Consider the following 16,351-nt stretch of genomic DNA (forward strand, 5'->3'; position numbering starts at 1 on the left):
AAACATCCGTATAAATAAACTACATCATCATACTAACTCTAATCCATGATGCAATAACATAAATGAAACCATAAACAATACATGATACATCATCATCATAAAGATATAAACATCCATTATAAAAGATAGCCATGAATCATAAAGCACATCTAATCTAAATGCATGGTTCCTCCCAACCGTTAATAGCATCATTAGACCATCGTGGATCCTAGCCATACCTCCATGCGTAACATTCCAATTCACCGAAGAGATATCAGTATTAACATAGTAGGAATTTCACACCTAAAAACATACCACATCATATATAGAAAGTAATCTAACATTAAAATATAAGCATAAAATAACATCATCTAACATATCCTAATCATCAATGAAAGGATACATATCCACCATCATAAAGGACGCATCAACCACGATGTCTCAAACAGATCTCAAATGATAAGAGTGGAAAAACACTACCACCCGACCGCGTGGAACCTAAATGGTCCACTCCCACCATGCTGAGGAGATAATCTCAAGTTCCAAATAGGCTATCAAAATCACATAGCATAATACTCTCTAAGTCTAGGAATCCTATAAGTATACTAACCCAAAGTTTCCAATCACAAAATTGACATCTAATCCTAGAGGCACACAATGACATGTAGGAAACCTACTCTGTAAGCGGGCACGCGTCATCACATATATCATGTAGAAGTTACCCTGACAGTTGGCTTACAACTCCACGGGTCCCTACTGATCCTTATGCGGCCACTAGTATCCTCTCATACTGACAAGGCATACTATGGAATGCAAGGTCGCAACCATGCGTTCTCTCTACTCCCATCCTAGTTTGTACAAGCACTCGAGGCATGGGCAAGAACAAAACAATTATCTTTTTAGGTTCATTTAATCCCCATTTAGTGTAAATGTTATCACTTATTAACTAAACTTACAATGAGTTACCCTGGTAGCCACTTAGGGCCCTGGCCCCCATTGCAAGCCACTTCTCGACACTACAAGTAGATAACCTACCCTAAGCTCAAGCTCATGGAATCATAAAATCACCCCAGTCCTATACAAGCGACTGGACAAAAATACCAAAAGAATAATCCATAACAAGAGCATTAAATATTCACAATAAAAACATCAAATCTCCATGAGCATCTGAAAGCATCCATAGAAAATCATGACCACAACAGTTCTCTATTGGCAACTGAAGGTATCACTGATAATCAAAAGTATCCATTGATTCTCAATAACCAAAATATGTCTCAAAATCATACTGATCGAAGACTCCAAAATGGTTGAGTCAAACATGTCACAACATGACATCATAAAATAACATTTCAGTCCCATCATGGTGACTAGAAAATAAACTAAGGATAATTGATCGATGACTCAAAAATGGTTAAGTCAAGTGTCTCAGATACATATAACTCAGCTTCACTCAAGAAGACTTAAAAGTAATAGCAATCAGTAAATACAAACATCTCATAGAGCATTCCATCACATAACCATGGTCAGGTTTAGAAAGATCGAGACCAAATAAGATCAACATGCCATCACATCTCATTGACCCCCGAGCCTTTGGTAACAACCTAAGACTGGTCAACACTAGTCAACCCAAAAACCCAAAACAAGAAGCATCGAGAATACACAATGCAAACACATGTTTTGGTTTGCTAAATTTACATTGTTGACTTAAGTGTAGAGATCTCAATTTCCATTTGCAAGTATACTTCAAGTGTCTAAGTTTAATCATTTGACCTACAAGTCAACCCATTTATTCCCTCGGTAACATTATCCTTTCATTAATTAAAACTAATATTCTAAGAATAACTTAAGGGTAAATATTTACTCAATACACTAATGCATAATAAGAAGATCCTATTATCAATATTCATAATTTTTTTTTTTAAGGAAGGCCCTTGTGATTAGATTCCTCTCCCTTTAATAAGTCATGATATGACTTTAGAGTAATCACTGATTACATTACTAAGATGGTAATACTTGATTACTGAATTAAAGAAACAACCCCAATCCATTTAAAATCAAATTTCTAAGTGATAAATATAATTAACATTCTTAAATGATATTTATTTTTTTAATATTACCAACTTATTAATTAATCAACAACAATTAACAATTCTTTAATAAGCCATTTACATATTTGTATCATTAATTAACCCCAATTGAATTAATTAATTAACCATTTAAAACCATTTATACTATCATTCATCAAACATAAATAATAAACTTGTTACAATTATAACTCAATCTGGAAATATCTTTTCATTAACTTTATTAGTTAGTATTTAACTAACTTTAACACAATTAAAATTTATCGATGATATTCAAGAATAATTTACAACTTTATCAGGCATAGTATTAAATGAACATTTTTCAATTATAATTAATTACAATTAAATTATATCTAATTGAATTAATTACTATATGAGTTCTAAATACATTGATCCAATAATGTTTTAAATCAAAATTTAAATCATTATTAATAATGATACTCTCATTACCAACCTATAAATTAAGAATTGAATGTTTAATACATACAGTACTATTATTAATTAATAGTTAAATATCTATTTATACTATTAATTTAAACCTTTATTTATATAACATAACCTTAAAAAGTGTAATGCAAGTCAAACATTGAATCAAGTGACTAAGTCGTTGTTACCTATAATAATGTCACTGCCAAGTGTGAGGATCATCCTCATAAGTTCATTAGACCCAGATGTTCCATTTATCTTTGCTCTTTTACTAAGGCATTTTGATTTATCTCGATTGGATATCTTCTTTGAAATGGCTATGAGCACCTTTGGTGTACTCGAGGCTTGATTTCATTTCATTCGTATCTTCCTTTGTGAATACAATGGTCACTATTGTAACTATTCCCGTGGCATTGATTCTAAACTATGACTTGGCATCGATCAACAACGGGTGGAGGACGATACCCACCATGGGAGCTCAGCTGTTTCACCTTTACTCTATATAGTTACTTCATCCAACAATTCGATGCATAATATGAAACCACTCAACAATGATTTAAAAAGGAAGGCAATTACACTCGCTAAGCATTTCATACACTACTGACATTTAGAATGATCATGCAATTAAAATTGCTGTAAAAACATGTGAAAGTTGTGTGGCCCGCACTCACAGATCCTGCAGTCAGGTACACTATAGCTATAGTGTTGACAGAGAATAATTGTAACAACTTCTGAATTATGCCTTTAAACTGTAGGAGTTGATGAAATCCAACTCCATAGTTGCCAAGATCACCTACATGCAAATAGCTTGCTAAAGAGAAATCGAAGGAACAAGAGCTTGAAGAAAATAAAGCAAGAGAAAATATTTCACAATAGGAAAAATGAAATTGTTATGTGAATTGATGAATTTACAATGAGAGAGAGACCATTTATAAAGGCCTCAAGGAAGCTTGTAGAATAAGCTGGAAGGAGGTAGAAGATAAGGTTGACAACTAAGCACTCCTCCATAAAAAAAGTGGAACACGCTAGAAGGGAACAAACTCCCGTGTTGTCAACAACTAACTACTACAACTATTAAATACTAAATATTAAATAAATGCATTAACCTAAGTAAGCTTAAGTAAATAGAATAAATAATTAATAATTAATTATTTACTCTAACATAAACTATATCATCATAACAACCCAAACTTCACGATTATACATGGAGGCACTTTTCTTAAGGTTTTCTTTTTAAGCGATTGATGAATCGCTGTCTTATATGAATTGTTCTCTTTTTTTATTTTGATATATATATTATCACATGCGTCTATTATAGTTAATAATTGTAAGGATTAGGGAGTGTAGACACCTAAATTTGATTACACTATTTTAGTAATCCTATTTAGTTATCTAAAAAGGCATTATTAATTAAATTTCTATTTAATTAATCCTTTGTCATCCCCTAGTTGATTAATTTAATTAATCATCTATAGTCCTAATTGATAAATCAAATAATCTATTATTTATCAATTAAATCCTATTCTTCTATCTAATTCCAAAAATCCCCATTTATTAAATAAATCTATTCGATAAATGAAATCCTCAAATTCAAAAACCCCTAACCTATCTCTAATCCTCCATTTAGCCTAATCCACCCCATCCACCCATACTAACCAAGCTTAGCCACTAACTCACCCACCCTCATTAATGCCATCCACTTGCACATCTCTAACATCTCTAATCTAATCCTAAACCCAAGCCTAATCCACCCCCTAATGTTGTCACATTCCTTAAACAAGTTTAAGACTTTCCTAATCCAAACCAAAGTCTCCCCTCAAAAAGCCCAACCACTAAGTCATGAGTGCTCTTACAAAACATAAAAGACTCTTACAAGCCCACTCATGACTCTTACACCCATCTTCCACACTCTTCCCTCTTCCACACTCATTCCTCTTACATCCCTCTTACATACTCAACCCCACTCATCATGCCTTTAACCAACCCTTTACCCTACCCTCTCACACTCATCCTCCTTGTGACAAGTGTCATCTTCCCATTGGTGCTAAACAAGCACAATCCATGTGCTCTCCTTTGAGTGCATCCTAGCCCTCCTTAAGCCTTCATCCATCCTTGCATCTAAGCCCTCCATCACTCTACCCCTTAGCCTATAAATTGAATCCCATCCCAAGCCATTTCATCAACAATCTTTGAGCTAAAGTTACCATGCTATTTTGAGAACCAAAGCCATCAATCTTACCCTTATAATGCCAAATTGAGAGCTCACAAAGCTACCAATTTGCCATTACCCATCTCCATTGAAGCAGCTTTTGAGCATCTTGAGCATACATCCACAACAAAAGGACACATCTACAAAATCAAGAAAGCATGGAGTGTTTTCTCTTGTGAATTTTGCACTTCTTGTTTGCTTTCTTTGTCTAAGCATATATGTGAATTTAGTTTTTGGTTTGTGAATGTTTACTTTATTTGTTAATGTTCTTTGCATACTAAATCTTGTTCTACAGGGAGAACATCTTTATCAACTAGGAAGGCTTATAGTTTTGATATATGAAGGTCAGAAGGCTTGTACGTAGACTGCTGAACGTCCTCTTTCATCTCTTTATACAGTCATGCTTCCTCAAAGGTACACCTTACAGCGGGGAATATTTATCAAAATTTTGCAGTGGAAATTGGTCTTTCACTGCTTAGTTGATTGATTTACTGATCAACACACCCACCATACTACTGCCATTGGTACCATTACAATAATCATTATAAACTCAACGATTATATCACTGAATTACAAACAATTCTGATGTGATAGCAACCTATATTTTAATTAAGGCTCCCTTCAAAATGACAAGACTCTTGACTCTTGAGTTCAACATAAGTTTCAAAATTTCTTTTAGAAGAAATGAAAACCATTTATATAGATAAAGACATTGCCACAAGTCATTGCTTTGCTGATGAATGGATGAAGTTATTATAGGCATTGTTAGAATAGTCGCCTACTAGTATAGGGATCGTGCGGTCTATAAATATAGACGTACAATAGTCTTAAAGAGCTGCCCCCCATCGTAGGTTCTTTGTGAACTATAGTTGCGTGGAACGGGCAAGTATGCTGCAGAAGATAGGATAGAGGTAAGAGGTGAGTGGGTGTGGTGGGTATAAACCCCTATATATATATTTACATTATTTGCTAATATAATCTAATAGATAGACTACTACCAACCATCCAAATTTATAACTTAGAATCTTCCTTTAAAATTTCATTCCATTTCAAATTGTCAAATTAAATTCTCAATTCTATTCAATTCGAACTCGAACCCGATTTAGAACTAATTTTCTTTCTTAAATTTAAACTAAGGTTTTGTGTTTTCTTTGCAACCAAATAACATACATATCTAGATTCCAATTTCAAATTGTAGATTCAATCATAGAGAATATTCAGACACATATAATAGTCACGAAGAATATAGGAAGAGAAAGAGTGCAAATAGAATAAGCGAAAAACATGAGTGCACCTGGACACTGATGCTAATTTTCCATGCCTTAGAAGTCCATAGAAAAAAATCCCTTCCTTCTCCAACATTCACAATTCCTCCAAGATCCAAACCAACCAAAATTCCCATGTGACTAGAAGTTCTTGAAGAAGCATAAGAGCGTGTAGAAACATATGAGCATGTAGAAGCATATGAGCTTCTCAAATGCATGTAAGCTTTGAAGCTTGTCCAAACACACTAGGAGAGCCTCTATTTAAAGGCCTCTAAGATGCATCTAGAATGTGTTTAGAAAGAACTAGAAGATAAGCATGACAACTAAGCATGAGTCTTCTCCCACCTTCTAGATGAGTCATAAGGTTGTAGACACCATGTGCTCAAATAATATGCTAACTCCTAAGTGTAGACAACTTGTGCATACTTAGAGTGCAAACTCCTGTGTTGTCTACATGACAACTCCCAAGAATTTTCCAACTCCTATGTGAGAAAATATTATAATAATGCACATAATTAATTTAATATTTACTTTACTCTTTCCAATTTAATTTATTTATTATTTTAAATCTCATGCACTAACTTTAATAACTTCACTTATTAAAAACTAAATATATTTATATTTTAATCACATGCACACATCATGCAACCTTAAATCTTTTAATAATTTTAATATCTTTTCCACCTTTACATTTATTTTTGAAACTTAATTGATAAATATTTATTTATTTAAATAAATATTATCACATTCCAACTTTAAAATTATAACTTTTATCTTCAAATTTAATTATTTCATTTAATTAATTTCCTAATTAATAAAATAAAATAAATATTAAAATATCATATTAATTTTCCATTAAATTAAACCATTAATTAAATCTTTTAATTAGGCTTAATTAATAGAAAATATACCAAAGACTCATAAAGTAAAAATACGAAAACTCATCATAGCCAAAATACATACAAAATGAAACCAATATCACGAATTATGTCATCCAACGCATTCAGAGGGTACTCAACTCGGATACTTGTCCTAATTTTCAATTAGGACAAATGGCTTAAAGGGTTGGGATTTGGACTTGAGAATTTATCTCCCCTCTCTTACCATTGAGATAATGCGATAGGGTACACTCATCCTGGCAATTCAGGGAAGTCGATACCTAGTACCTGCAACCTGCATAAAAAACCATGCATGTACAAGCACAATATATACTAAACTAAACAGGCAATGGCAGGAAGTGGTGCATCGTGTAGATCCCAACTAGCAGGTGACTACAACTCCCTTCCTTAACCACATCAGACACGCCATATAGAAAGAAAAAAAACACAGACACCATACACATGCAAGTATGGGGTAAGTATCCATAAGAAAACACATGTGATAATAAATCATCTAACTAATCGTCATCAATAGCTGCAAACATTGAAAATAATCATCATACATACATGAACTATAAAGTACCAAGTAATCTCATCACATATCAACTGAATTTGAAACAATATTTGATAATCTCAAAACAATGTTGCTAACCATCAACATAAAACTAGCCTTAAAAGAGTTCGATAATGATAACAAAAATGCAACCTAGGGGCAGGCACTACAGTCATGAACATAACCCCTGAAGAGGCTTGGAGTGGAAGAAAGCCTACTGTGTCTCATTTTCTTATTTTTGGTTGCACTGCTTATGCTCACATTCCTGATGAAAAGAGAAGTAAATTAGAAAGAAAAAGTGAGAAGTACATAATGGTGGGATATAGTGAAGAATCAAAAGGATATAGGCTATATAATCTTAATACAAAGGAAATTCAAATCAAAAGAAATTTTTGGTTTGATGAAGGCTTTGAGAATATTAATTCCTCTACATTTTCTTAGTTTCCTTTATTGCTTGAAAACAATGAACATATTGATACTAATGTTTCAAAGAAAAATATGATATCTCCTACAAAAGAAAAAGAAGTGTAGGATGAAGATTCAAACAACATTGATGATGAAGATATAAGAAATAAAAGAAAAACTCAAAGCATTCAAGACGTCTATCAAGAAGGCCCCAAGATTGTTGTTAACTATGCTCTTATGGCTAAGGTGATGTAGATTGAAACTCCATGCACATTTGAGGAAGCAAAAGGAAAAGATGAATGGGAGGAGGCCATGCAAGAGGAGTACAACACCTTGATGAAGAATGAAACTTGGGAATTAGCAACACTTCCAGAAGGAAAGAATGTGGTCAGCTACAAATGGACCTACAAAACAAAGTTCACATCAGATGGAGCAATTGAAAGATACAAGACAAGGTTAGTGGCTTGTGGTTTCTCATAAGAAGAAGGTACTGACTATACTGAGACATTTTCCCCTGTTGCTAAAATGACTTTCATTCGAACTATTATAGCTTTAGCTACAAAGTGTGGATGCAAAATGTTTCAAATGGATGTAAAATGTGCTTTTTTGTATGGTGACTTAGAAGAAGAAATTTATATGCAACAACCACCAAGATTTGTTAAAGACAGTGAAAAACATCTAGTATGTAGATTAAGGAAACCTCTATATGCCCTTAAATAGGCTCCAAGGGCATGGTATTCCCAAATAAATGAATTCTTTGTAACAAATGCATTTAAAAGGAACAAAGTTGAACTAGATGTATATGTCAAGCACATTGAAGATGAAATTGTTATCATTGTTTTATATGTGGATGATCTAATCATTACATGGGATTCCAAACAATGTATTGATGACACCAAGACACAGCTTAAGAAAAATTTTGAGATATGTGATCTTGGATTGATGCACTATTTCTTGGGCATGCAAGTTTGGCAAGAAGAGAGTAGGATCTTGCTCTCCCAAACCAAATATGCTATTGATGTATTGAAAATGTTTAATATGAGTGATTGTAAGCCATCTAATGAACCATGTGAAGTAGGTTTAAAATTAAGTGCTCATTTAGATCAAAAGAAAGTAAATGGAAAACTATATAGGCAACTTGTTCGTAGTCTTTTGTACCTCACAATAACTAGACCAAACATTTCATATGTAGTTGGTGTTGTATCTAGGTACATGGAAAACCCACACATTGAACATTGGAAAACTACTAAGAGGATCTTGAAGTACATCAAAGGAACTTACAAGCTTGGGATTAAGTACCAACATGGAGGAGACCCTACTTTAGTAGGCTATATAGATTTTGATTATGCAAGTGATATATAAGATAGGAAATCAACTTCAGGATATATCTTCCACCTTGGATCCAGACCAATCTCTTGGAGTAGCAAGAAGCAATCAATAGTGACACTATCATCAATAGAAGTAGAATATATTATAGAATCAAAGGCATCTCAAGAAGCTCTATGGATCATAAGACTACTTGAAGAGACATGTCATCAACAAGCTCATCCAACTACCATATTTTGTGACAACCAAAGCACTATCAAGCTTGCAAAGAATCTTGTCTACCATGCAAGATCCAAACATATTGAAGTTTACCATCACTTTGTTTGAGACCTCATGGAGAGTGAAGTAATCAAGCTTCTCTTCTATGGCACTGAAGATCAAGTTGCAAATATCTTTACTAAATCATTGTCTATAGTCAAATTTCTCAAATTTTGAGCCTTGTTATGTCTCAAAGAAGTTGATGTTTAACTTTATTCTTGTAATAATTTCTCCCACACAATATTTTTAGTGGTAGAAATTAAGGGAGGGTGTTAGAAGTAGTCAAATCCATGTCATTCATCAATTACAACAGAACTTTTAGACTAACGCTAGTCTGTAACATTTGCCTAGTCAATAAGTAAATAAACTATCAGTGCTATAACAACTATCCTTCCACTGCTTGACTTTTCCCACATAGGAGATAACTTTGGAAACTTCTACTTTGTATCTGACTGGTGAATGTGCTCTATAAATAGAGACTTAACCACAATGAATGGAGTTTGTAAAGAGTTTATAGATCAATAAAATTTGTCTTGTTATCTTAGTTTTATTCATTCTTTCTATTGTTTTTTACATCTCTAATTTCCATCAATTTTGAAGTGGAATATTCAACGAAGGTGGGAAATTTTTTTTAGAGAGACAGTGGGAAGAGCTCAAGATGTTGCATTCTTGTGAACCTAATGATAGTATCCTTGTGGCTATCTACAAGTATATTTATTATGTAGTTTAAATATTCTATTAATTATGAAATTAAACTATGGATATTTTAAAACAATTGTGGGTGGAAACATGATTGCATTTGATTATAACGATCATTTAGATATAACTTAGAAATAAAGCAAAGATACTGAAAATAAAGTATAATTAATGAGAAAACAACTAAAATAGAGGTGGAGCATCCTAATCAACTTACCTTCCCCATACATTAATTGGGTATTATCCTTATATTCTTGCATTAACTATAACATAATCTTAAATACTTGTCATTCCATCTTTACTAATAACATCTTGAATCCATTAAGCTATCAAGGGAGTGAATGTGAACAAATTTATTAAAGGGATGTTCTACAATTTGAATTCTTTATGGAACAATTCAATTCTTATGTACAAGATCAAATCCATATGTATCAAAGATTAGAGCAAACAGACACGAGATTAAATCACATTGATATTCAAGAGCATACAATGTCTAAAATAGTTCTTAGACATGACAATTAACTTTTACATTATTGTGAATATAAGTACTATATCTTCAAGACCATTTAATTATACAATAGTATCTATTTCTGATCCCAACTAATTTGATATAAATTCACTACCTCCATGTTGATTGGAATTCCAAACATAGAATTTCTAAGTAAAATATTTTTATGAATTTCTATTCTTTCCTTCATCCCCACAACTTTCCCCCTCTCTCTTTATCTATCAATTTCACCTATTATTTTCTCCCTCCCTCTTCATTCACTCTCCATGTCTCCTTCCCCCTCTTCTTTCTCACCCCCATTCAACTCCCTCCACCCTCCCTCTCTCTCTCTCTCTCTCTCTCTCTCTCTCTCTCTCTCTCTCTCTCCTCTCCCTCCCTCCCCTCTCTCTCATTAATCTATGCTAGCTTTAGTTGGAAAAACTTGTGAGACTAAATTGAAGTTACATATATATTATATAATAAATATATGATGTGTGTGCATCCACACACACACACACACACACACACACACACACACACACACACACACTTGTGTGTGTGTGTGTGTGTGTAGTTCAATTAAAAAACTATTAAACCATTTAAACATTAATGAATAGACATGTCCCATGAAGGGACATGTCTATCCATATCTAATCCAATATAAGATAGATAGCTACCATTGTCAAAAATGTAGTATAGACTAGGTCACTGAGAGGGGGAGGGGATGAATTAGGAACCAATAAAACTTTAACTTCTAATTCTCTGATTAAACCTTCACAATATGATATGATCTAGTTGTATGCACGAAAAACTAAAAGCAATAAAACATTCGTAACACTTGACACAATATTTAGTAACCTAGAAACCATCCAAATAGAAAGTAAAACTGAGGTGGTGATGATACCCACAAGGTTTATTACTATAGTATTAAGTTATCTTGTTAAAGCTTACAATTTATTACTTCTAGTGATCTTCCTTGTTAGGAGCAATAAGGACTACTAGGTCTACCTTTTGAAAGAATTTATAACATACAATGAAGTATGCACTCTGTTAGGAGATTTGGAAAATACTATTAAGTCCACCTTGTTAGAGGATTTGGCTAATGCATCTGTTAGGATGAATCAATGTCTTATCTCTGTCTACAACTCAATTTTTTGAATGAGATTCCTTTGAACTACAATGATCACTTGGTTGTGATAGATAAGGCTCTACTTTTCCTTATACTTCTTGTAGCCTTCTTAATTCACACTCATATTGCTTCTTGATTAATTCACTTCAATGTTTTGGATATGAGAAGATAAATTACATATATACCAATCCAACAAATTACCTTGTGAATTCAGCTACAATACCTAATTCAAACAATCTTCACTAAGTCAACTTACTATTATAACTTGGGTTCTGAAGACCACTCGAGTGATATTTTGGTACTTGACAACATGGTCAACTCAACAAACTCTGGCATTGATTTGATATTAATGCTCAATCCACATTGATCACTTTGGAGTACTGAGAACTTAGTTAGCATTAGGTGACTTGGTGAATACTGAAGAACTTGGTAGACTCGGTTGACACTAAAGCTCAGTCAACACTACCTTCATTCAACTTCATTAACACATTATAGCTTTGTAGACATTGATAGACTCAGTAGATACACTAGAACTTGGGTAACACTAAAATATTCATTGATTACATTAATGAACTCAGTAGCAACTGATATCTTCTTTTGGTGCTTGGTAGACTCTGTTACACTCAGGAGACTCTTCTCTCTGCATATGGAGCTTGGTAGATATATAATCAACTAACCAAGTGTTAAGTGACTAATTAACAAATTATTCTACCATAAGGTCAAGAATCTTCCCGTTTGGCACTAGTGACAAAAACACTTATCATACCAAAAATTTGAATACTCAAAATATAATTCAAAACTCCCTCTATCAACATGTCTAGGTTTGTAGTTGGGTAGATGTACCAAGTTGTGGTGCCAAAAGGGGGCTATAAGTGGACACCTTTTTTTTGAAATCAACAATTTCTAAACTTCAACAAGAATTTGAAGATAGTTACACTCAAAATTTTAAGATCTGACAAAAACAAAAGTAGTAGTCCTTTGAATCTAGTTTCTAAACCACTAATTTTTTTCAAAATGGTTTGGTTTTAGGTCCTCAAAAAAGGGAGCCACAGAAAGTGGTACTATTTATTCAGAAAAAGCATACCATAGTACAAAGTGTGGCCCCCCTAAAATTTTGACCTTTTTTTTGAAATTCTTTAATCGATCTGGTCAAACATTATCTAACACTGTGTAGTTTATCCTAGATTTTTAGGGTAATTTTATAATGTGTATTTTTTTTAATGAATTTTTAAATTGGACACATCCCAAAAATGTGAAATATCTGTGTGCTCCAACTAGAAATGATTGAAAACTAATCTAAAATCAAAACTTTTTTCCAAAGTGTGTAGAATGGTGTCTAGTTTCTAAAAATCTAAGTTGTTGCAAAATTTGATGAACAAGCTAGAATCTATAGCCCAATTAGTACGTGTTGGTTTTTGACAAAAAATGCAAAAGAAATTATAGTTGAAAGACTTGAAATAATTCAAATAAAAAATAAATTATATGGTTATATAGCTAACATAGAGACCTACAATATAATGTAACCTGATTTTATTGATGCTTAACCATGAGGAAACTTGAAGGTGAGCACACAAGAAAAATCAATCATTTTTTGTATGTTTGCAGAAAAACACGTCTCAGGTCAGTTTAGAGATTCCAAACCTTTGGGTTGGATCCCCAAGGCAAAACCAAGCCTTAGCCTTGGTAGAATTTAAAGCTTTAAATAGCATGTGCACACTATAGCATGTGCGTGCTATTCAAAGGTTTTTTAAATTTTTGTCTTAATAGTGCATGCACACTTTAGTGTGTACGTGCTTTAGTTTGCTTTAACTATTAAGACCTAAATTTGGAAGGGAGAGGTAGAGAGAGAGAGAGAGAGAGAGAGAGAGAGAGAGAGAGAGAGAGAGAGAGAGGGGGAGAGTAGGGGATGAGAGAGGGGAGAGAGAGAGTAGAGGATGGGAGAGAGAGGAAGTTTGAGAGAGTAGGGGGTGGTAGAGAGAAGAGTAGGGGGTGGTAGAGAGAAGAGTAGGGGATGAGAGAGAGTGAGAGTAGGGGATGGGAGAGAGTAGAGAGGGAGAGAGAGTCAGAGAGAGTAGGTAGAGGGAGAGGGAGGGAGAGAGAGTGAAGAGAGAGAGAGAGAGAGAGAGAGAGAGAGAGAGAGAGAGAGAGAGAGTAGGGGATAGGATAGGAGAGAGAGGGGGATGGGAGTGAGTGTGTGTGAAAGAGAGAGTAGGGGATGGGAGAGGGGGGAGAGAGTAGCCAGAGAGAGAGAGAGAGAGAGAGAGAGAGAGAGAGAGAGAGAGAGAGAGAGTAGGGGATGGGAGAGAGATTGTGAGAGAAAGAGTAGCCAGTGGGAGAGGGAGTAGGAGAGGGAGAGATGGGGGGAGGGGATGGGAGTGTGTGTAAGAGAGAGAGAAGGGGATGGGATAGAGTGTGAGAGAGAGTAGGGGGTGGCAAAGAGAGAGTATAGGATGGGAGAGAGAGAGGAAGATGGGAGTGTGTGTGTGTGTGTGTGAGTAGGGGATGGGAGAGGGAAGAGGGAGAGAAAGAGAGGAAGGGAGTGTGTGTGTGTGAAAGAGAGAGAGTAGGGGATAGGAGAGGGGAGATAGAGTAGGGGATGGGAGAGAGAGAGTAAGAAATGGGAGAGAGAGTGGGAGAGGGAGAGAGAAAGGGGAATGGGAGTGTGTGTAAGAGAGAGTAGGGGATGGGAGAGAGTGTGAGAGTGTGAGAGAGAGTAGGGGTGGTAGAGAGAGTAGGGGATGGGAGAGAGAGTGAGAGTAGGGGATGAGAGAGAGAGAGCAGAGAGGGAGAGAGAGTGAGAGAGAGAGTAGGCAGTGGGAGAGGGGGGGAGAGAGAGGGGGGATGGAGTGTGTGTGAGAGATCTAGAGAGTAGGGGATGGGAGAGGAGCGAGGGGGGATGAGAGTATCTATTTGTGAAAGAGAGAGTGTAGGGGATGGGAGAGGAGAGAGAGAAAGTAGCCTGAGAGAGAGTAAGGGATGGATGAGAGTAGGTGGTGGGAGAAGGATTGGGAGGGGGAGAGAGAGGGGGATGAGAGTGCGTGTGAGAGATCTAGAGAGTAGGGGATGGGAGAGGAGAGAAAGGGGGGATGAGAGTGTGTGTTTGTGAAAGAGAGAGAGTAGGGGATGGGAGAGGGGAGAGAGAGAGTAGCCCAAGAGAGAGAGATAGAGAGAGAGTATAGGGGATGTGAGAGAGAGTGTAAGAGAGAGTAGGTGGTGGGAGAGGGAGTGGGAGAGGGAGAGAGAAGGGGATGAGAGTGTGTATAAGAGAGAGAATAGGGGATGGGAGAGAGTGTGAGATTATGATAGAGAGAGTAGGGGGTGGTAGAGAGAGAGTATGGGATGGGAGAGAGAGAGAGTGAGAGAGAGTAGTTAGTGGTAGGGTGAGTGGGAGAGGGAGAGCAAGAGAGAGGAGGATGAGAGTGTGTGATTGTGAGTAGGTGGTGGGAGAGGGGGAATGGGAGTGTGTTTAAGAGAGAGAATAGGGGATGGGAGAGAGTGTGAGACTGTGAGAAAGAGAGTGGGGATGGTAGAGAGAGAGAATAGGATGGGAGAGAGAGAGTGAGAGAGGAGGTAGTGGGAGAGGGAGAGCAAGAGAGAGGAGGAGAATGAGAGTGTGTGAGTGAGAGAGAGTAAGGGATGAGAGAGGAGAGAGAGAGGGGGATGGGAGTGTGTGTGTGAAAGAGAGAGAGTAGGGGATGAGAGAGAGTAGGTAGTGGGAAAGGGGGAGAGAGAGAGAAGGGGGATGGGAGTGTGTGTATGAGAGAGAGAGAGTAGGGGATGGGAGAGAGTGTGAGAGTGTAAGAAAGAGTAGGGGGTGGCAGAGAGAGTACAAGATGGGAGAGAGTGAGAGTAGGGGATGGGAGAGAGAGAGTAGAGAGGGAGAGAGTGAGAGAGAGAGAGTAGGGGATGGGAGAGAGAGAGTAAGAGAGAGTAGGCAGTGGGAGTGGGAGTGGGAGAGGGAGAGTTAGTGAGAGAGAGTAGGCAATGAGAGAGGGAGTGAGAGAGGGAGAGCGAGAGAGAGAGTAGGGGATGGGAGAGAAAGTAGGCAATGGGAGAGGGAGTGGGAGAGGAATATAGATAGAGAGAGAGTAGTGGTGGGAGAGGGAGTGGGAGAGGGAGAGCAAGAGAGAGAGGGGGATGGGAGTGTAAGAGAGAGAGTAGGGGATGGGAGAGAGAGAGAGTGAGAGAGAGTAGGCAGTGGAGAGAAGGTGGATGGGGGTGTGTGTAAGAGAGAGTAGGGGATGGGAGAGGAGAGAGAGAAAGAGAGAGTAGGGGATGGGAGAGGAGAGAGAGTGAGAGAGAGATTAGGGGATTGGAGAGGAGAGAGAGTAGGGGATGGGAGACAGAGAGTAGGCGATGGGAGAGGGAGTGGGAGAGGGAGATAGATAGAGAGAGTAGTGGTGGGAGAGGGAGTGAGAGAGGGGGAGAAAGAGAGAGAGGGGGGATGGGAGTGTGTGTAAGAGAGAGAGAGAGTAGAGGATGGGAGAGAGAGTGAGAGAGAGTAGGTAGTGGGAGAGGGAGAGTGAGAGAGATAGAGGAGGGATGGGAGTGTGTGTGTGTGTGTGTGTGTGTGTGAGAGAGAGAGAGAGAGAGAGAGAGAGAGAGAGAGAGAGAGAGTAGGAGATGTGATTGAGAGAGTGAGAGAGATTAGGGGAT

The sequence above is a fragment of the Cupressus sempervirens genome, chromosome 10 (genome assembly GCF_028749045.1).
Source record: "Cupressus sempervirens isolate cs-2001-9-10 chromosome 10, ASM2874904v1, whole genome shotgun sequence".
NCBI lineage: Eukaryota > Viridiplantae > Streptophyta > Pinopsida > Cupressales > Cupressaceae > Cupressus > Cupressus sempervirens.